This window comes from Crocuta crocuta, unplaced genomic scaffold (genome assembly GCF_008692635.1).
Source record: "Crocuta crocuta isolate KB4526 unplaced genomic scaffold, BGI_CrCroc_1.0 scaffold655, whole genome shotgun sequence".
Lineage (NCBI taxonomy): Eukaryota > Metazoa > Chordata > Mammalia > Carnivora > Hyaenidae > Crocuta > Crocuta crocuta.
Window position 1 is genome coordinate 797,184 of NW_027528348.1, and position 21,336 is coordinate 818,519.

The 21,336-nt window shown below is 41.3% G+C and overlaps 1 long non-coding RNA gene across 1 annotated transcript; it reads left to right on the forward strand.

The window, feature by feature from the left end:
- The first annotated feature begins 162 nt into the window (after window positions 1–162).
- Window positions 163–19,425, forward strand: LOC144223035 (uncharacterized). The gene is made up of 3 exons (XR_013332532.1): window positions 163–684; window positions 4,506–4,603; window positions 18,787–19,425. It is a non-coding gene; the product is annotated as an uncharacterized LOC144223035 (long non-coding RNA).
- Window positions 19,426–21,336: the final 1,911 nt, after the last annotated feature.

Below are 21,336 nucleotides of genomic sequence, written 5' to 3' on the forward strand. Positions count from 1 at the left end.
AACCCGGATATGGAGCGCTCGGCACACGGGAGCGGGGAGGGGCCTGCGGGGGCGGGGCCGCGGGCCCTGCCGGGACGCAATGAGCGAGGGAGGACGCACTGCGCGTGCGCTGCAGTCTGGCCGGCGCGCGGGAGGAATGCGCGTGCGCGGGCGACCGGGCAGGCGGCGGTGCTGCAGCCCGTGTTCCACTGAATTCAGCATAGTGAGGAGCCTCCCGCCGCCCCGCCCGCACCTCTCGGCTGCAGCATAGCCGGTTGGGGTGTGTCAGGTGAGCAGTGCTCCCTCCCACTCTTCAGTCGGGTTTACAAACCCCGCAGCCAGCGTGGAATTCCTGCACTGTCATTGCTGTCCCGCCCCCCCGCCGACTCCCGATTCGGACTGAACGGCGGTCACCCGCCTACACTGACACTTCACCCGTGCCAAGACGGAAACGGGCCGCCCCGCCGCAAAAGAGGCTTTGTGCAGCCCGTGTCCGGAGAGTCACTGCCGTCCCGGATTTCTGGGCTCTCTGCTTTGCAATCTCACGTGGCGCCGTGTTCCTCAGTCTTGGCCCCACCTCTGAAGCAGGTTCTCCCAGCCCCTGAGCCGCTAAGTGATGGAAAAAGTATTGACGGGGCTTGCTTTAATAATAGTCTCGATTTTTCGTATGAGATGCTCCGCGTGAGATTTGGCAAGAGCAGCTAGGTGAGTCATCCATACATCCAGTCAACAGACGTTTATTCAGCCCGTACTATGGCAGGCACAGTTGCCCTGGGCATACATAGCTGGAAAAGAACCTAAAGTAGCCCTAAAATAACTCCCTTTCTATCACAACTTTACTGGTTAAATCTATTTGACTGTCTGAGCCCCACCTCCAGAGAGAGTTGATGGTTTTAAGGCTCTGTCCTGGTACACCTCGTCAGAGCCTTTGCTAAAACCAGTCTGGCTCTTTGTACATTATTGCTGTCATAGTTGACGATCACTTGCTGATATGTAATCTGATCATTGCTCTTAGGATAGTGAAAAAATCCACAGCTAAAGACTGCATTTGTTTTACATTAGCAGTACAGTTAGAAGCCTAGAAGGCTTTGGAGACAGTGTATCAGTAACCATAGGCCATTTCCTTAACCTTTCTGAGTCTCAGTTTCCTTATCTGTAAGATGAGGATAAAAGGACCTAGAATTTTTATGAAGATCAAACCAGTCAATTCATGTAAAATGGCTTAGAACAGTGACTGACAAATCTTGAGTGCTTGATACATGTTTATTTTTAGTGACTAATGTTTTCCTTTACCATTCAAACCATTGGTATCTGACCAACCGCTAGAATTGATGAGCCTAATGAACTCCAGCAGCTAAAACTCCTCATAGTTAGTAAGTGAGTTAGTTTATATGGCTGGGAAAGGAACAGAACCCAGTCTTGGGGTCCTAGGCTTTCTATAGTTAACAAGCAGGACAGGGACTTCTGGGGGAAACAGCTTTAAAGTCACTGCTGTAAACAAGAGCTATATACTGCTCTTAGCCCCTCTGAGAATTGATTCCCTCTCTGTATTTTACTCCCTCAGTCACCTTTTCTTGTCAGAGTGTTTTTTATTTCCTCAATTTTGTTTGTATACAGAGTTCCATATCATATTTACTTAACCTGAGAAGTATCAAGTTTATAATAGTCAGGCTTCTGATGCCCCATGACCTCTAGATGCCCAATTACCCACCTACATTGAGGTCAAAGTTGATTTTATAATATCCCTATCCAGCATTTTCCCATTAAGATGGCTACAAGAGTGGTCGTTTATGAGTACCTACTGTATACCAGGCACACTATGTGTTATGGTTTGCAATCTTTGTACTTTGTAAAGAATCAGTGAAATTAAGTAATTTACCCCACAGGTTGGAGGTAGATAAACCGAGATCTTGACTTTCCACTCTCTCAAATGGTTAGGTCAATTACATTAGGATAAATGTCCTGGCCACTTTAGATGCTGTCATGGTAAATACCCCTGATAGAAATCTCTACATAACAAAAATAGAGAACCTTTGTAATATAAGGAAAGAAGTCCCTTGGAATGTTTGTTACACGGATCGTATTTACAACTGAGCTATCTCCTATATACTATGATTACTTTTCTTTCTTGCCCAATGTTTTGTTACATGTAATATATATATATTTTTTAATGTTTTATTTATTTCTAGGAGAGAGAGAGACAGCGCGAGCAGGGGAGGGTCAGAGAGAGAGGGAGTCACAGACTGAAACAGGCTCCAGGCTCTGAGCTGGCAGTCAGCACAGAGCCCGACGCGGGGCTCGAACCCACGAACCGCGAGATCATGACCTAAGCGAAAGTTGGACGCTTAACCGACTAAGCCACCCAGGCGCCCCTGTTACATGTAATATTTGGATTTTCATTTGCTTAGATTTCTATGCTCTTAACTATATAATTCAGTTTCAAATACTTGTCCCAGTTGTGTAAGACTTCTTATTAGGTATTCACTCAATTACATCTTTAAGGATCTTCTGACCTGCTTCAATTTGAATTGGTTGTTCTGTGTGCCTAATACACAGCTGACATCTTGGTATAGTCTCTTGCCATTATTCTGGGGATTCCTTTGCCTTATTCCTGTGTTCTCTTCTGATTTTTGTGAGAAAATAAGAACTCCCTCCACTAGTTTTGTGAGAAAAGGTATATGGAGACCTGTATATCCAGTCAAGACCTAGCCAGGGAAAAAATGGCATTCTTAAGGCAGGGCTAGATAACAGCTTAAAGCAGAACTGTTTACAAAGGTGTGAACAGCATGGAGATGGGGCTAGCAAGAGCAGGAAGATTTAAGCCTAAAGGGTAAAGAGGAAGGAATGTTTACTAGAATCCTGAAAGAGCTGCAGCTATAAGGAAGGATTGCTCAATAAAATCTGTGACTTCAGTAAAATAACACAGTGCTGAGTTCTCTCTTTCTGCCCCCTGGTATCTTGCCAGTGTCTTACATTGCCCAAACTTAACCAGAAGTGCTGGAGGATGAGAGAATTCAAGTGAAGCAGCCCATACAAGTCTACTGCCCAGAGCACAAAGAAGGGTAGAGAGGGGTGGACAGTGGATCTGGAGGAACAAATGGAAGATATCCAGCACACCTTTTGTGTTTGAAAATGCATTTAGTCTAGACTCACTTGGTGATAGTTTGGCTGGGTATAAAAGTCTTATGTTTCAAATTATCTTCCCTTAGGTTTTTAAAGGCCTGTTCACTTGTCTGCTAGATTATAATTTTTTTAACATTTATTTTTGAGAGAGAGAGAGACACAGAGTGTGAGTGGGGGAGGAGCAGACAAAGAGGGAAATACAGAATCCAAAGAAGGCTCCAGGCTCTGAGGTGTCAGCACAGAGCCCTACTTGGGTCTGGAACTCACAAGCCATGAGATCATGACCTGAGCCAAAATAGGACCCTTAACCAACTGAGCCATCCAGGTGCCTAGTCTGCTGGATCCTAATGTTGCCACTGGGCAATTCATTATTTTTCCTTATCTTTTGTTATGTGTTCTTTGGAGGCCTCTTGATTTCCACTAACACACTTACCCCTATATCCACTATCTGCACTTTCGTACCAATTTTCCTGCCAATTATCATAGGAAGAATAATTCGTATTCTTACACTAAAGCACTTACGTGCTAGATTCCATCTCTTCTCAACTCTAGGACATTGATCCAACAATTCTCCCCTCTTTCTCTACATAATCATTTTTGATCTCCACTGGATCATTTCATTAGCATTCTCCCATTTTAAAAGAAAGAAAAGAGGTGCACGTGGGTGGCTCAGTCGGTTAAGCAGTTGACTCTTGATATGAGCCCAGGTCATGATCTCATGGTTCATAAGTTAGAGCCCAAGTCAGGCTCCATACTAACAGTGTAGAGCCTGCTTGGGATTCTTTGTGTCCGTCTCTCTCTCTGTTCCTCCCTTTCTCTCTCTCTCTAATATATAAACTTTAAAAAAGAAAGAAAAGAAATCTCTTTTAACCCTACTTCTTCACCAGCTACTGCTACATTTCATTCTTCTCTTTAACAGCAAAATTCTTTAAAATAGTTGTCTTTATTTGGTGTCTTCATTCCTCCTTCCCTTGCCTTTATAACCCACCTTAATCAGACTTTTGCCCCTCAGACTCCACAAAGACTGCTTTTATATTTCTGATCAATAACCTCCTTTTCGTGAAATCCAGTGGTAAGTTCTCTATCCTTGTCTTTCTTAACCCATTAGTAGCACATGATACAGTTGGTCACTCCGTGTGGATATCTGTCTTCACATGGCTTCTAGGTCACGATGTTTTCCTTGTTCTTTCCCTGCCTCACTAGCTGCTCCTTCTCAGTCTTCACCATTTCCTCATTTCCTGACCACTTAACGTTGAAGGACTGCAAGGCTAAGTCTTTGTTCCTCTTCTCCAGTCTTGGTGACCTCATCCAGTCTCAAATGTATGATACTTTACTTTAATTCTTTATGTACCCTAATACTCAAATGTATGATAAAAACTCCCATATTTATCTCTCTATCCCAGGGCCTGCATGTGAAACTCCAAACTAATACATCCAACTGCTTATTCCACATCTTCACTTGGATATCTAATAGCACATTTCAAACTCAACATGTTCCAAGGTGAGCAATTTTTTTCTGAATTTTTAATGTTTATTTATTTTTGAGAGAGAGAAAGGGAGGAGGGAGGGACAAAGAGAGAGGGAGACACTGAATTCGAAGCAGGCTCCAGGCTCTGAGCTGTCAGCACAGAGCCCAATGCAGGGCTCGAACCCACGAGCCGTGAGATCATGACCTGAGCCAGAGTTGGATGCTTAACTATCTGATCCACCAAGTCATCCCTTTAAAGTTTATTTTTTGGAGGGTGGGGGGAGAGAGACAGAGAGAGAAAAAGCACAAGTGGGGGAGGGGCCAAGAGAGAGGGAGAGAGAGAATCCTCTCTGAGACTGACTCGGGGCTCTATCTCACAAACTCTGAGATCATGACCTAAGGTGGAATCAAGATTCAGGCACTTAACTGACTAAGCCACCAAGGTGCCCCCCAAGCTGAGCTTCTGACCTACCCTGGAAAAAGTTCCTCAACCCAAGGCCTTCCCATTGGGTAGGAATTCTTTTTGCCCAATCATTCTTGACTTCTCTATTTCTCTCACACCCCACACTGAATCCTATAGACTCTACCTCCCAAATATACCCACAATCAAACTTATTATCAACCATCTACTGATGCCCCCTTGGGCTGAGCTATCTTTTGCCTAAATTACTATAAAAACTCTTCAACATGGCAGCTAGAGGGATCCTTTAAAAGTTTAAGCCAGATCGGGGATGCCTGGGTGGCTAGTCATTAAGCATCCGACTTCAGCTCAGATCATGATCTCACAGTTCATGGGTTTAAGCCTCACATTGGGCCCTGTGCTGACAGCTAGGTCAGAGTCTGGAACCTGTTTCGGATTCTGTGTCTCCCTCTCTCTCTGTCCCTCCCCTGCTCGCACTCTGTCTCTCTCACAAAAATATTAAAAAAAAAAGTTAAAAGAAATATAAGCCAGGTCATATCACTTCTCTACTCAAAACCCCATTAGTAGCTCCTCATTTTAATCAGAGTAAAAGCCAACATCCTTCCAGTGACCCACAAGGTTGTAAAGGATCTACCCCCTACTGCCTCTCTGAACTTCTTCTCTCCACTCCCTCCCTTGACCTCTCTTATCTAGCCACGTCGGCCCTCCTGCTGTCCTTAAACATAATTGTTTATCATTTCGCTTTAGCTGTTTCCTCTGCATTGAAGGAGGTAAGGAGCCAACCAAGCCAGTATCTTCCCCCAGACAGCTACTTAGCTAACTCCCACTCCTGCAAGTCTCTGCTCAGGCCTCAGTTTCTCGAGGAGGTGTACCCTGATCTCCCTGTTTAACACTGCAACTTGAACCCTTTCCCCTGCCAATTCAGATTCTTATCTTACTTGCCCTTCTGTTTACCATAACACTTGTTACCTTCTAAGATGGTATAACATCTGCTTATTATTTGTTGAAAGTGTGAGCAAATCAGAAGATTTACTCCTTGTCACCAGGGTTCTAAAGTTTCAGGATGATGATGATGATGATGATGATGTAATGTGTGTGTGTGTGTGTGTGTGTGTGAAGAGGGTACAAAAAGTTCTGCACTACAATACTTGAGGATCTCTCTTTTACAATATTTTAATCATTGTTTAATATAAGTCTTTCTAAAATGTATTGTATATTCTCTTGCTGTAACAGGTTGTGTGAATACAGATTTACCTTTTCTTGGAGGCTCTGGAGTTTAAGTTCATCAGTAATAGTTCCTTGCTATTATATGAGGAAGTGCTTAGATCCTACTGTGATGCCCCAAGGTGTACCACAGATGTCTTCTTTAGTCTGGCTTCTAATTCAGCTGAGCCTTGAGGCCTGGAAGTGGGAAATGGAACACTGCCCAGAAGAGAGATGGCTCCTCCTTTCTCCAACTTTCTGTCACCCAGGAGCTACATGTCTCTCTTCTTTCTCTGTAGACCATCACCTCCTGCTCACTCACCAGCTTCTTAAAGGCCACAGTTGAGTATTTCTTTATCTCAAGAAAAAGGATCATTTGGCAGGGGCTAGAGCTCTGCAGAAAAGCATTTTGGGAAAGGAGCCTCCTGTGGGGCTGAGGTGAGGTGATACCAGCCACTTCCTCTTTGTGTTGGGGATGCCTTCCTCTGTGCTTGGGAACTGGGACAAGGCACTCACCCCTTGAGTTGCTTCCTGTTGTACCAGCTCCCACAGACTGCCTTCAACAGATTTGCAGATAAGACTGGCTTCCCCCACTATGCCAAAGCCTGGTCATCACAGTTGATAGAAATGCCAGCTGAAAAGCCAAAATGAAAAAAAGAAAATGAAAGAAATAAGCAAGATGAGTGGACTCTTGAAGTTTGACTCTGTCAGCAACTCAAATAATAAAATAATGTTGGAAAGAGCTTCAGAGATTAAACAGTCACCAACCATTACTCAATTGTGTGTGTGTGTGTGTGTGTCTGTGTGTGTTTGTGTGTGTGTGTGTGTTTAAATAACAAAATGGTAATGTTAGAACGGGCAGAATCCTTGCTTACAAACTCTCCCACTAGGGTATCCTGGGATCCAATTAGAGGGAAAACAGATGCCCAGTGTTGCTTATTTTTGCTTTTCTTTGAGTCGTGTTTATCTCATTCTAGGTATCTACATAGAATGAATGAAATGATAGGTATCTAATTCATTTATCAGTCACCAGTCCCTTGAATTACAGACCTGACCTCCCTCCTACTACTTACCTATGATTTTTTTCAAGTCCGCCTCACAGAACTTCGTATCTTAAACAAAGAAACAGTTAGGGAAATAAATTCCTGACAGGAGAAATAGACTCTCTTGGCCTTTTTGTTTTTCCTTCATAGAAAACACTAGAAAGGGAATCTCCTCTATTTCTAAGTCTAAAGCAAAACCCACATCCCTTAAAAAAAGTACTGTGTATACATATGTGTATGTTTGTGTACAAGCATACTTTAGGATTAAATTTTATAGAGAAATAATTTTCACTTGTTTAGAAGTTTATCACTGAAAAGGAATACCTCCTGAATATTTTTAAAATTCCAGGGCAAGGTAATAGTTAAAATTGCCTTTTCATTTCAGACTCAGCTCCTCATCTATCCATTCCTGGAAAATGGGTGATGAATGAAAGGGGAACAAAGTGTAAATCAATTCACATTCATGGACAGTCAGTACAATGCACAGGGAAAACACAGAGACTTATCTTCTAGGCTAGAAGAATGTTTATTCTTCATCTAAGTGTTGTAATTAACTACTTAGACATTTTAAAATACATAATAGATAAAATTTTTAGAATGCTAGTTGCCATTGTTTTCATCTGTTCTTTACCACTGTGAAGAAGAAAGAAAAGTTCACTGATTATAGTTAGTTGGATATTTATTACATGTATTTTTGGAAGATCACATTTCCTTGTAATTAAATACTGTAATATTCTGAAATCCAGTACCTTTTTTTTTTTTTAAATAATGATTTTAATGTCACTTCTCAGATTTCTGGTGTTACACTCTCCCACCCTCCCTACTTCCTACAGGAGAAGATATTTAGTAACTGACTTTATAAATTGAGACCAGCAAACATTAGGTGACAAAGATTACATTTTTCAGCTTTGGTGCTCTACATGAGACAAAATGGGAAAAATATGAACTTCCCTGGTATTTTCAGAAATAAGCTTTCTTTTGTAACTGCAGGTGGTATATTCATAACAATTTAGTCTGCTTCAGTCTAGAACTAATTATACATTTTTAGTGCTTTTACTAAAAGTAAGCCTAGAAGTATAACCTATTATATTCTGTACCAACGAAAGCATTGTATATGTTTCTTTTTTCCCCAGATGGCAGAAGATGAAAGAGTTGCTCAGTGGGATATTTCTTTTAAGCAAAATGAATCAGTTATTTGACACTCTATAAGATCAAAGAGTTGTTTGAGGAGAGTCTGTCTAATGATCCTTAACATTTTACTACTGGAAAACAGAGTTGCTTAGTAATGTAAAAGTGAAATCAAGAAGCAGAATGTCCTTTCTGATCTTTCCTCAGTAAATTTCAGTGAACCTCATCTTCTATTTCAGTCCATCTGTTGGTAAATGAGGAATAGCCAGATAACCCACTGGAATTTGCACCTTGATATATATAAATATATATATTTACGTGTGTGTATGCTTATGTATTTTTGTGTATATGTATATTTCTATATGTGTTATATGTGTGTTTATATATATAAAACTAGCTCTAGTCTAGTAAGTGTATTAACCATATGATCTCATGGTTTAAAATTTTAATTTTTTGGGGGGTGCCTGGGTAGTTCAGTTGATGACTTCGGCTCAGGTCATAACCTCACAGCTTGTGAATTCGAGCCCCATGGTCAAGCTCTGTGCTGACAGCTCAGAGCCTGGATGGAGCCTGCTTTGGATTCTGTGCCTTCTTCTTTCTCTGTCCCTCCCCCGCTCATGTTCTGTCTCTCAAAAATAAATAAACATTAAAAAAATAACATTTCTATTTTTTAAAGATGTTTATTTTTGAGGGAGAGAGAGTGAGAGTGCTAGCGGGGGAAGGATGGAGAGAGGATCCAAAGAAGGCTCTGTGCTGAGAGCTCCTGATGTGGGGCTTAAACTCATGTAGCCATGAGATCATGACCTGAGCCAAAGTCACATACTTAATGGAGTCACCCAGGCGTCCCATGGTTTAAAATTTTAAATAGCAGCAATATCATACTAAGTCTGACATTTTAGACTCTGTACCATCAAACCTAAGTAGTAGATTAAACAATGTTAATGACAAATTGAGTGATATAGACCCCTAATTTGCATCATTTAGATGAAATAAAATGTTTGGACTCTGTGTTTAGATTGAGGCAAATGGGTAATGGGGTATAGTCCAGGGACCAGAAACATACCAATCTGAGTTCTGATCTGAGGTCTACCACTTCCTGTATGACCTTGAAGTTGTGTACACTTTGAAGTCTTAGTTTGCTCAACTCTAATAGAATTGTCAAAAAAAATAAGTAAGCAAAATCTGACAAATAGTGAGAACTCTATAAATGTTAGCAGGAATATTTACTCTTATTTGAGATATATTTATAAGGTGTCTTATAGAACAAAGTTCTTCAGTGTTCAAATGGTTTAGGTGTTCCCCAATTCCCAAGGTGCCTTGTTAAAATGCAGATTTTGGTTTAGGAAGCCTGGGTGGGGCCTGTGAGTCTGCAGTCTCTGCAGGCTTCCAGGTTGGTATCTACTGCTGGCCCACAAACTAAGGGTCTGCAGTGGAAAGGACACAGGCTTTGGATTTATCCAGTTATGGACTGGAATCCTGGCTGATACATGTGAGCAGCATGACCTTGGCAATGTCAAGCTTCCTTACCTCTGAGATGGAAATAATAATATGCATCTCTAATTAAATCAATTTTCAGTACGTAAAAAAATAGTGTACTCACACAATATCTGACATATTGTAGGTACTTCACAAATCTAAATTCCATTGGTAAGAAATGCTTTCGTGGTCCCTCCAGTATGGGAGGCTGATAGTTTCCCTTCCTGAAAGAGATGAATATTCCAATTATCTTTAAAAACTTATTAGAATTCCATTATCATGAAATAACTTCAACATTGTTTTAGAAGTTTGTCATTGTATGGCAAGCCAGTCAGTGCCTACCAGATATTGTGGGAAGAGACTGGGAAAATGCTCCCAGGCCAGTAGTGGGCTTAACCTCACAGGATGTAGGGGTGCCTGGCTGGCTCAGCACGCAACTCTTCTTGCTGTTGTGAGTTTGAGCCCCACGTCGGGTGTGGAGATTGCTCAAAATTAAAATCTTTAAAAATGAAAAACTAAAGTCACAGTCGGTAGAATTTCTGCAAGTATAGGTAACTGAGAAAAGTAGCTAGCTCATGAAGCATTGTATCTTGCTAGTGTGGCTTTTACTTTTTTTAGTATGGAAAATTGAAAACATGCATCACAATTGAGAGGTTTAATGGACCCCATCAATAAACTTTAGTAGTTATCAGCGCATGGCCTGTCTTAGTTTGACTCTCACCCTCTTCCTCCATCTCTGAATTATTTTAAAGTAATACAAGATGTATCATTTCATCCATAAATATTTCAATATATATCTTTAAAAATAATGATTCTTTTCTCAAAACAAAAAGAACCATAATATCACTGTAATAATCATTTCAAACAAAAATGCAACTCTTAAATTTATATTTAAACAATTTTTAAATGTTTTTATTTATTTCTGAGAGAGAGCGTGAGCAGGGGAGGGTCAGAGAGAGAGGGAGACACAGAATCTGAAACAGGCTCTAGGCTCTGAGCTAGCTGTCAGCACAGAGCCCGATGCAGGGCTTGAACCCACAAACCTTAAGATCATGACCTGAGCCGAAGTTGGACGCTTAACCAACTGAGCCACCCAGGCGCCCCTAAATTTATATTTAAATTGCCATACAATTTTTACAACAGGCAGTAAGATATACATAGCCCAACATGTAAGAACAAAGAGAGTACTCTTGTTCCCTAACCATTGCTCTTGTCAGAGGGGGCAGATGACTCATTGTCTTATCTGCAGGACTGACCTTCTCAGTCAGTATCCCTCCTCTCAGGGCTCCCACTGGGTCCTAATTGATCTGCCAAGTCTAGGTGTTGATTTCCTCTCTACATTGCCCTCTGTATTCTGAGGCTTCCCTGCTTAATTCTTTCTAGCTGACAGAGAGAGCGAGAGAGAGGCTGCTTTTCACTGTAGACAGGAGCAGGGCACCCTGACAAGTGACTTGAGGTCAAGGCTTTCACAAAGATTCAAAAACATTAAGCTGGAAGGGACTTCACAGTTCAGCCACTAGGTATGAAAACTCAGGGGCTGGGATGTTAAGGGACTTGCCCTGTCTCATGACTACCTAAAAACGTCTCAAAATACAGGCAAAGTATTACACATCTAATCTGCTATGGTAATAAAATTTCAGTCAAGGAGTTTAATCTCATATTTTACAACATTTGGCTAGTCTCTCTAACTTCCTGCTAAGGGCAAAACTTTCTTTTTTGGTTTGGACATTTAAAAATATACATGGTAAGAGTAAAAATAAAGTTTTAAAGAAGATGAGCATCTTTTCAATGTTCCTGAAATCTTTCTTGAACCCATATGAAATTTCCATTTTAATTTCTAATTATAAAATATTTCAAGTATATAAATATAAAAAAATAAAATACATCCATTAAACTATTAGCATGTATTAATAATACAATATATACATGATATAAAAGTAAAGTAATAGCACCACAGACGTTTTTCCCTCTTAGAATTTTCTTTCATTGAATATATTTGACATATAACATAGTATAGATATAAGGTGTACAATCCGCTTAAAATTTTTTAAAGAAAGCCCACTCTACTCCCGTACTTTTCCAATCCTTTTTCATTACTTTTTGTCTTAAAAATAGGTGAACTTAATTCTCATACAGAATGTCTATTCATACAGTTGATTGTTTTGTGTGTTTTGTATTTTTACATGAATTATATACTATGTGTAAATTTTGCAAATCACTTTTTCCCCCTCAGTGTTATATTTTCTAAATGGAGCTATGTAGACATATAGGTGGGTTTGAATCATTCATTTTATTTATTTATTTTAATTTGTTAATGTTTGTTTATTTTTGAGAAAAAGACAGAGTACCAGCAGGGAGGAACAGAGAGAAAGGGAGACACAGAACTCAGAGCAAGCTCCAGGCTCTGAGCCGTCAACACAGAATGCGACACGGGGCTCAAACTCATGAACCATGAGATCATGACCTGAGCCGAAGTCCGATACTTAATCGACTGAGCCACCCAGATGCCCCAATGAATCATTTATTTTAATTGCAATATAGAATTCTGTATGAATAAACCACAGTTTATTAATTAATTCACTGTCCCTCAGAGGAATAGTTAGGTTGTCCTATTAGGCATCTTCTGTTAGAATTATCACTAGGTGCCCTATGGTTTTTGCAAATAAGCTAACTGGCATCTTTGTAAATATATATTGATTCATTTATTATTCATAATTATTACTGTAATAATAAGGTTATGTATATATGTGTGGGCATGCTGTTGGTCTTTATGTTGTTCTGCTGTTGATTATGTGTTCACCAATTTTGCTGCAGTCTTTTATTCATTCCAATGACCTTATAGATTTTCTTGTTGGGGAATCAGGTTATTTTACCTCACTGTTTTCTTTAATATTTTTTACTGTAACGAGATAGAGATTTTTGGATTTATCAGAATTCTAGGGGAAAGACTTGCTGAAAGCTAGAGGAACAGATGGGTTATGGCTATTTCATTTGAGAGAAGCAGCCAGACCTGGGGGCCTGCCCACCAAAAGCTCCCTTATAGAGGGTGTAAGGGTTTTTGAAAACAGTGTGACCTGCAGAACTGGTTGGGGCCTCATGAAGTGAGATGGCTGTATAATCTGTGATGTGATCCTTTCCTCAGTGTCTTTTTTTTTTTAATTTTTAATGTTTATTTTTGAGAGAGAGATACAGAGTGTGAGTGGGGGAAGGGCAGAGAGAGAGGGAGACACAGAATCTGAAGCTCCAGCTCTGAGCTGTTAGCACAGAGCTGGACGTGGGGCTCGAACTCACAAACCGTGAGATCGTGACCTGAGAAGCTAAACTGACTGAGCCACCCAACTCCCCCCCCCCCTTTTTTTTTTAAGTTTATTTATTTAAGTAATCTCTACATCCAATGCAGGGCTTGAACTCACAACCCCAAGATGAAGAGTCACCTGGTCTTCTGACTGAGCCAGCCAGGCACCCCCCACTTTCTCTGAGTCTTAACATGCTTTTCGTAAAAATGAAACAATCACATGCTTGGTCTCGTTGATACTTTTGCAGGAACTTCCAAAGAAGCAGTGTTTCGTATGTAGACATGATGCAGGGACGATAGGGCTTAAGCTGCCCGGTAACCACTGGAGTCAGGATCCGAACCACCATGAGGAGGTGGAGCCTGAAATTCTGGAGAAGGACTGCCCAGCCTCCACAAGGAGGATTTAAGCCAACTTGCCTCCCCCTTTTAGAATGGGAAGGCTCCCAGGAGGTTTGCATTGACCCACTGTGTCTTCCCCACACACTGTCAAAAGACAGGATTCACTTTCCCTCACGAAATTTCTTCTTTCAAGTTTTCAGTTTACGAATTCTTTGGCTTTCATTCAGAGTGTTTGTGATCAGGAGAAAAAAATATCAGCCTCAAATCATCTCAATGGCTTGTCATAAGGGCAAAATTCCATCACTAGATTCATTTCCTCAGGGCCTTCTATGCATATAATGAATTATGGCCTTATATTAGCTGAGGAAGTAATAAACTAGCATTGGATAACAAATTAATGTTAGTGTACATTAGTTTATCCATTTAACTCATCACAATGGGAGGAGGAGAGGACAAGGGGGGAAGAGTTTGGATTCTAAGGGCAAACTACCTGAGTTGAACCTCACTCTTCCACTCACTAACTCTATGTTATTTGGAACCGTTACTTAACTTCTGTGTGCCTCAGTTTATTCATCTATGAAATGGAGATTTTAATAGTACTTACCATATAGGGTGGCTGTGAAAATTGAATGAATTAAATTTTGTCAAGTACTTAGAACAATGCCTGGCACATAGAAAGTGCTATTTATTATTAGCCTTCGTTATTTAAAAAAAATTTTTTTTAATGTTTATTTATTTTTGAGAAACAGAGACAAAGCACAAGCAGGGTAGGGACAGAGAGAGAAGGAGACACAGAATCCAAAGCAGGCTCCAGGCTCTGAGCTATCAGCACAGAGCCCAATGTGGGGCTCGAACTCACAAACTGCGAGATCATGACCTGAGCTGAAGTTGGGCACTTAACCAACTGAGCCACCCAGACGCTCCTATTAGCCTTCATTATTTCATTAGAGAGAAAGCAAAACTGAAGGCATGGCCCAAAGGACAGGTCATTTTGAGGGAATAATGAGATGGAGAATATCTATGGTGTATGACTAAAACTCAACAGTTCGGGACAATGGAGAGAAGGGGCATCTAAAGTAAGAATGGGGGCTTTGAAAAAGAGGTACCAGATAGAAATGTTTTCTCTTTTGAAGTCTCACATAGAACAATGTCTAGATGCCTAGTCCTGGCATTTGGGGATTAGGAAAGTTCTTCACCATATACACCTTCCGTAGTGGTGAACTTCTGCGGCAGTAAGGCAGCATGAAAAGGTACTCCCAAATTCAATGGCATACACCACTAAGCCCATATTTTTAGCTGTGGGTCTGCAGGTCAATGGGAATTGGTTCCAGACTCTGTATCTGCTCCATGGGGCTTATTCTATTGTCCAGGCTGAAGGCTGAACCATGCTCTTCTTCTGGTGGAGGTCAGAAGCTTCAGAGACCACCTTCCATTGGCCAAAACAAGCCACATGGCCAAGTCTAACATCCATGGGATGGGGAAGTGCTATTTTCCCATGGAGGTGGGCAGGGAAAGAGGTGGGGGAATATATACCGAACAACAGTCTTACTTTCTACACCTTCCATCTAAGACTTCATAGTTTTGATCATGTCTCTTGTCAAGCTTCTGCTTTTTCAGACTGAGGAATTCAAATCTCTTTCTTCTTTCTTGATAAAGAAGTCACTCCCTTCCTGCTTTGCTTTGCCCCTCTGATCTCCTGACCTTGTTGGAAGTGACCCCGTTTATTGGTCTTCTTGATTGTATATACACATGGACTGTTGGACTTTAGAGTAAAGTTGGAAATAGATTCCAATATTCTTTTCTGCAATCAAGATAAATAAACTAAGTGAAAGGAAACTAACATTTTTGGAGTCAGCTACATGCCAGGCACTGAGCTGCATATTCTTAATACCATGTTAGGTATCCTTCATGTGTTATTTCCCCTTCAGTCCTCAAAATCAAATGGCTCTAGGGACTAGGCAGGCAAATGAATGAAGCAAGTAGGGTATAATTTTCTCACTTCATATGTAACTGTAGTTCACAGCAGTACTGTTTATTTTATTCTCAATCAAAAAGAACCCCTGTTGAAATTTAAGCCCCATTTTTTTCATTAGTAAATTTTCAGCAGGTATTTTTGCTCTACACTCAGCTCTTCCCATTTCAGAAAAGCACATTAAATTGCCTTCTTTTGACAGGGCCACATTTTGCACATTAAACATTTAGCAATGTTCTTTCCTCTTCCGCAAAGAAGTACATGGCCTTCATGACCTATATTTAATTTTCCCATTTCTGTTATTTTTGTTAGAATACACACACACAGACATTTCACTTTCCTCTTGATTATAAGAAAATGCTCATAAGAATTGTTGGGGCTCATTAAAGGAAATGTCTTCTACAGGAAATGATGAGGATGGGGGAAAATGAGTCCAAGATGGGGAGACATCACCCAGCTCTCAACAATTATTGCTGTTTAGGAATTGAAGCCCAGGATTGCCAGATCTTCTTTCTTTCTTTTTTTTTTTTTCTTTAACGTTTATTTACTTTTGACAGAGAGAAACAGAGCATGAAAAAGGGAGGGGCAGAGAGAGAGGGGGAGACACAGAATCCGAAGCAGGCTCCAGGCTCTGAGCTGTCAGCACAGAGCCCGACACAGCGACTTGAACTCAGGAACTGTGAGATCATGACTTGAGCCAAAGTCGGATGCTTAACTGGCTGAGCCACCCAGGTGCCCCTAGGAAACTGGTTTTGTGTCTACAGCTCTGTAGAGTAAGATTTATGTCTACAGCTAGGTGGTGACTGATTTTAGGCATTTTTCAGATATAAATTCAAGGTAGTTCAAATGTGCTGATTTAAGACCATAGCTGCTGTGGCTTCTCAGCAGACTGATTCCATTAATAATATGTATGTCCCAGAACAGCTAGTGATTCACTTTGATGTTAATCAGTGCAAGTCTGGGCCAGACTGAGCTAGCAATCAGAGTTGCGTCTTGAATATTAAACCTTTTACACCAAAGAAATTTCTGTATTTTGGTCAAAACATTGCTGTGGTAACATGAGCTCCTCAGAATTTACTGGGAATCATGGGGATGTTTTTGGAGGAGCATTCGCTTTCCTGGAGGTAAAGAGTCTAAGACCTGTATCTAACTAATCCTGAGATTTTAGATAAATGATCTCATTTCTCTGGATCTTCAAATGAGGATGAGTTGTGTAATAGCAGATAATCTCATGCCCCTTCCAGCTCAGGAAGAAAGAATAAATTAAGCCAGTTTGCAGCCAGTGTATCCAGTATATAGTGTATATAAATGCGCAAAATCGATATGGTGTGATTAAAGAGGATACTGTCTGCCACTTGCCTAGTATATCCCCTCCACATATCCTCTGGCCCCAGCGAGTGAGTCCCTGCATAGGATTAGAGTAGTGTGGTGCTGTGGCAAGGAGCCTGATGAGATAACTACCACTTCCTAGCTGTGTGTCTCAGGAATATTACTTACTTCTCTGAGTCTTAGTTTCCTTAGTTATAAATTGATGGATCAAATACCTTCTTATAGAGCTATTGAAGATTAAATACAACTGCCTATGTGAAGGCTATGTAAGGTAGAAAGCATAAAACAAATATCATTGTAGTTTGGAATTTAGGATGTCAAAATTACAGTGAAATTCTCCATGGTTAATAATAAGAATAGAGGAGCACCTGGGTAGCTTAGTCAGTTGAGCATCTGACTTGATTTTGGCTCAGGTCATGATCCCAGGGTCATGGGATCAAGCTTCATGTCATGCTCCACACAGTGTAGAGCCTGTTTAAGATTCTCCCTCTCTTTCCTCTTTCTCCCTCTGCCCATCTCCCCTGCTCAGTCTCTCTCTCTCTTAAAAAAAAAAAAAAAAGATTAGAACAATAGTTCTGTCTAGAGCATTGAGGTATCTACAAAAATCAGTTAAGTCTTCATAACTTAGAAAACACTTTATAAATACATTGATTCATAGAGGTTGAATAGTGGATTTTTCAGTCTGGAATTATTTAGGCCTTTTATTTCTCCTTTTTCTCACCAAAAGTACATAGTAAGGTTAGAAGAAAATGAAAGGCAAGAGAGAGGGGGTGCTGTCTGGGGACAGCTGGCCCCCTGGTGGTCTTCCTCAACTGGCACCCTGTCCCAACACACAGTCACCAGATCACTTCTCAGGAACAGAGTCACATTGTGAGAATTCAGAGAGGCTGGTGTATAAGGCAGAATCTCATTTTATTAATTTACAAGGAGAGATTTAACCGTTGAGGGGACTGAACATTTGCATTTTTTTTTTTTGGTTTTTGGTCAGTAAGTTCTAGACACATAACACACATAACAGCAACATATAACAGAAAATCCCAAAGTACAGTGGCTTAAACCAGTTTCTCTTTCCTACAGAGGAAGTCTGCACATATCCAACTCCAGGCTGATAGAGTTGTTCCAGTGTATCATCTGGATATAAGCTTTTATCTTTTTATCCTGCCATCCTTAGCCTGTGACTTCCAGGGTCTACATCACTTCATCTTCCGAGATGACTGATGAAGGCCAGGCTGCCAGCAGCAGTTAGGAGGAAAGAAGAAAGAAGAAAGAATGATATGCCACCTGATTTTTAGATTTTCCATTAGGCCTATAAACATTTCCACTTACACGTCATTGGTGAGAATCTGGTCTCATAGCCTCCTCTAGCTGCAAGGGCAGTTGGGAAGTGTCTTTTAGGAAAGTACATTGATGGGGCACCTGAGTGGCTCAGTTGGTTAAGCCTCTGACTTCGGCTCAGGTCATGATCTCACGTTCATGGGTTCAAGCCCCCCATCAGGCTCTGTGCTAACAGCTCAGAGCCTGGAGCCTGCTTCAGATTCTGTGTCTCCCTGTCTCTCTCTGCCCCTCCCCCTCTCATGCTCTGTCTCTCTCTGTCTCAAAAATAAATAAAAACATTTAAAAAAATTTAATAGGAAAGCACATTGCTGTCCCGAATAAAATTAGGATTCTATTATTAAAGAGGTGAGGAAAAGGATGTTGGGATAGGCATTTCCATTGCAACAGCCAAATTATAATCATAAGGTCGGCTGAATGAGCAGAGAGAGCTAGATTTATGATTTGTGATTTAAGGTGCTAACATTTAAGGCCTGGCTTCTCAAATTTCAATGTGAACTTGGATCACCAGAGATCTTGCTAAAATACAATCTCTTATTCAGAATTTCAGAGGTCAGGGTGGAAATTCTGCACTTCTAATAAGCTTCCAGATGATGCTGGTCTTTGGACCACACTTTGAGTAGAAGAGCCTTAAAATATCATTCCTACAATGATTGGCATTTTCTCTAACAATTGCAGGACAACAGCTGATGCCACCAGAGTACAGCACAGCGATCTGAGGACTAGAGGTGACTTTGGTGTCCGGATTTGGAGTGCGCAGGAACCAGCTAAAGCTGTTTGCTTTAACTAAACCTACTACAGCAACTTTCCATTTAGAGCATCTGCCCTGCAAGCAGACAGACTGAAATTCCCTATAGGAAAGAGCTGAGGAAGATGGAGGGGTGAGAGCTGTTGGGGGAAGGTGGGCACCCTGGATGTCAGACTTGACTCAGAATTCAGCTTATTATTTATTGCCTGCTGAGAGAACAGACCCTGGCTGGACCAAAGCAGGAATTTAATTTCACACCACCATGGGAAAATGTCTACAGCAGTTCCTTGGATAGGGTCAAGGCCATCAAAATGGATATCCACCTTTCACCACCCATTGGAGAGACCAAAACTACAACACTGAACATCTCTTGCTGTGCCTTTGTCCTACTTAGCCCAACAGGCTTCTCCGGATCACATAGGATAGTTCTTTCTGTTGTATGTAGGGGCCCATGTTTCCATCAACGGCCCATTATTACTAATTAAGTCAATGCAGCAGAGCCAGAAAATGAGAGACACCAGGGATAGTCCTATATTTTAAACTCCTGACATATTTTTGTGTGTGAAGGAAAGTCACAAGAGAATTGTAAAAAATGTACTCTTTGTCTTAAATGTTTATTTTTAATAAAGTTATCATTTTAACATATACAGTTAAGCCTTGAACAACACAAGGGTTAGGGGCACTGACACTTCCCCCCTCCATACAGTCAAAAAACCATGTGTAACTTTGGACTCCCCCAAAACCTAACTACTGATGGCCTATGGTTGATAGGAAGCCTTACCAATAACATAAGCAGTTGGTTAACATGTATTTCATATGTTATGTGTATTATATATTGTATTCTTACAACAAAGTAAACTAGAGAACAGAAGGGGATAAGAAAATTAGAAAAGACACAGTACTGTAAATAATCTGTATGAGTAGACCCGGGCCATTCAGACCACGTAGTTCACAGTCAACTATATACACAGTGTAAGGTCAAAAGACAAAACTCAAGGCCCCTTGTGACTATGAGAACAAAGCCAGTGTCTCCCTTTGCTCCCTGTGATAAGCCCTGGGCAGCTTTGGGACCAGGCACCCACCCTCCCTCCCCATTCCCAGTGTGCTTAGGTGGGCTCTTCGGCATGAGTTACTAATGGTCTATCTGATATTCCAGGCCTCTCTTCCTCACTAACAAAATCACAATGTTGCCTGAGGATCAACCTGCCAGGTGAAATACATAGTCCCCCAGTCGTCCTTACACTCAGGACAGGCCTTGTGACCCATTCCTGGCTGATAGGAATTGGACAGGATGGGGCTCCAGCTAAATTATTATCTTAATGATAGAAAGGGGGAGACTCATTTGGCATGAGGATTTTGCCCTTGTTGCTTACTTCTTTGAACACCAATATGCTGCCTAGAGGTACATTAGTCATTTTGCCATCAAGAGTACCGAAGTCAAATGCCAAGGATGGAAGGTCAGAAAGGTGCAAGAGATCTGGGTTTTTAATGGTATTGTGGATTTGCCATCTTTGGCTTGAACTACCTACCTTTGGACTTCCTGATATATGAGAAAAAGAATTCCTTATTTGGGACTTCTCTTTGAGGTCCACTTTTTCTTCTCCATTTTTTACTCTTTTCCCATCAACCTTCTGATACTGTTATACTTTAAGATCTGTCCTGATGCAAATGTATGATGAAGGCAGACAGGGGCACCTGGGTGGCTCAGTCAGTTAAGCGTCCAACTTCGGCTCAGGTCATGATCTCATGGTTTGTGAGTTTGAGCCCTGCATCAGGCTCTGTGCTGACACCTCAGAGCCTGGAGCCTGCTTTGGATTCTGTGTCTCCCTCTCTCTCTGACCCTCCAACGCTCTTACTCAGTCTCTCAAAAATAAATAAACATTAAAAAAAACTTTTAATGTATGATGAAGCCAGACATGACTGGGGAACGAGTAACCAATAGGCCAAAGAGGAAGAGCCATAAATTCTAAAAGTGGTGATAATCAACCTGAGGCTGATGGCACTTGTAAGAGTGGCTTGATTAGTAAACTCCAGATGCTTTGGGCAAGAGGCCTGCAGGAGCACTTTTTAAACTTTAACATACAATCAAATCACCAAGGGATCTGGTTAAAATGCACTGTTGGATTCAGTAGATTGTTGGGAGAAGTAGAGTGCCAGGGCCCCAAGTGCCCCTGTGTGTTCTTGCTGGCTGTGCTAAGAATGCAAGGCCCTTGACTCCTTGTTACCTGGGCCGTGTCTTAGGGTTGTTTTTGCAGCGAGTAATCTTGAGGGGTGAGGTAATATACGTCCACATCCCCCCACCCCCAAAAGGAAAAAAGCAGGCTTGCTTACTGCTCACTCTGAAAGCAGGGAGTTCCCTAAGCTAAGTGTTCCTCGGCTGTGATCCAATCAGTATCACAGTCAGTGTCACCTGGACCTCTTCCCTGTGGCACTTGAAGGGGCAGGTGGAACCTGTGAAAACCAACAGCATCATTGCTCAT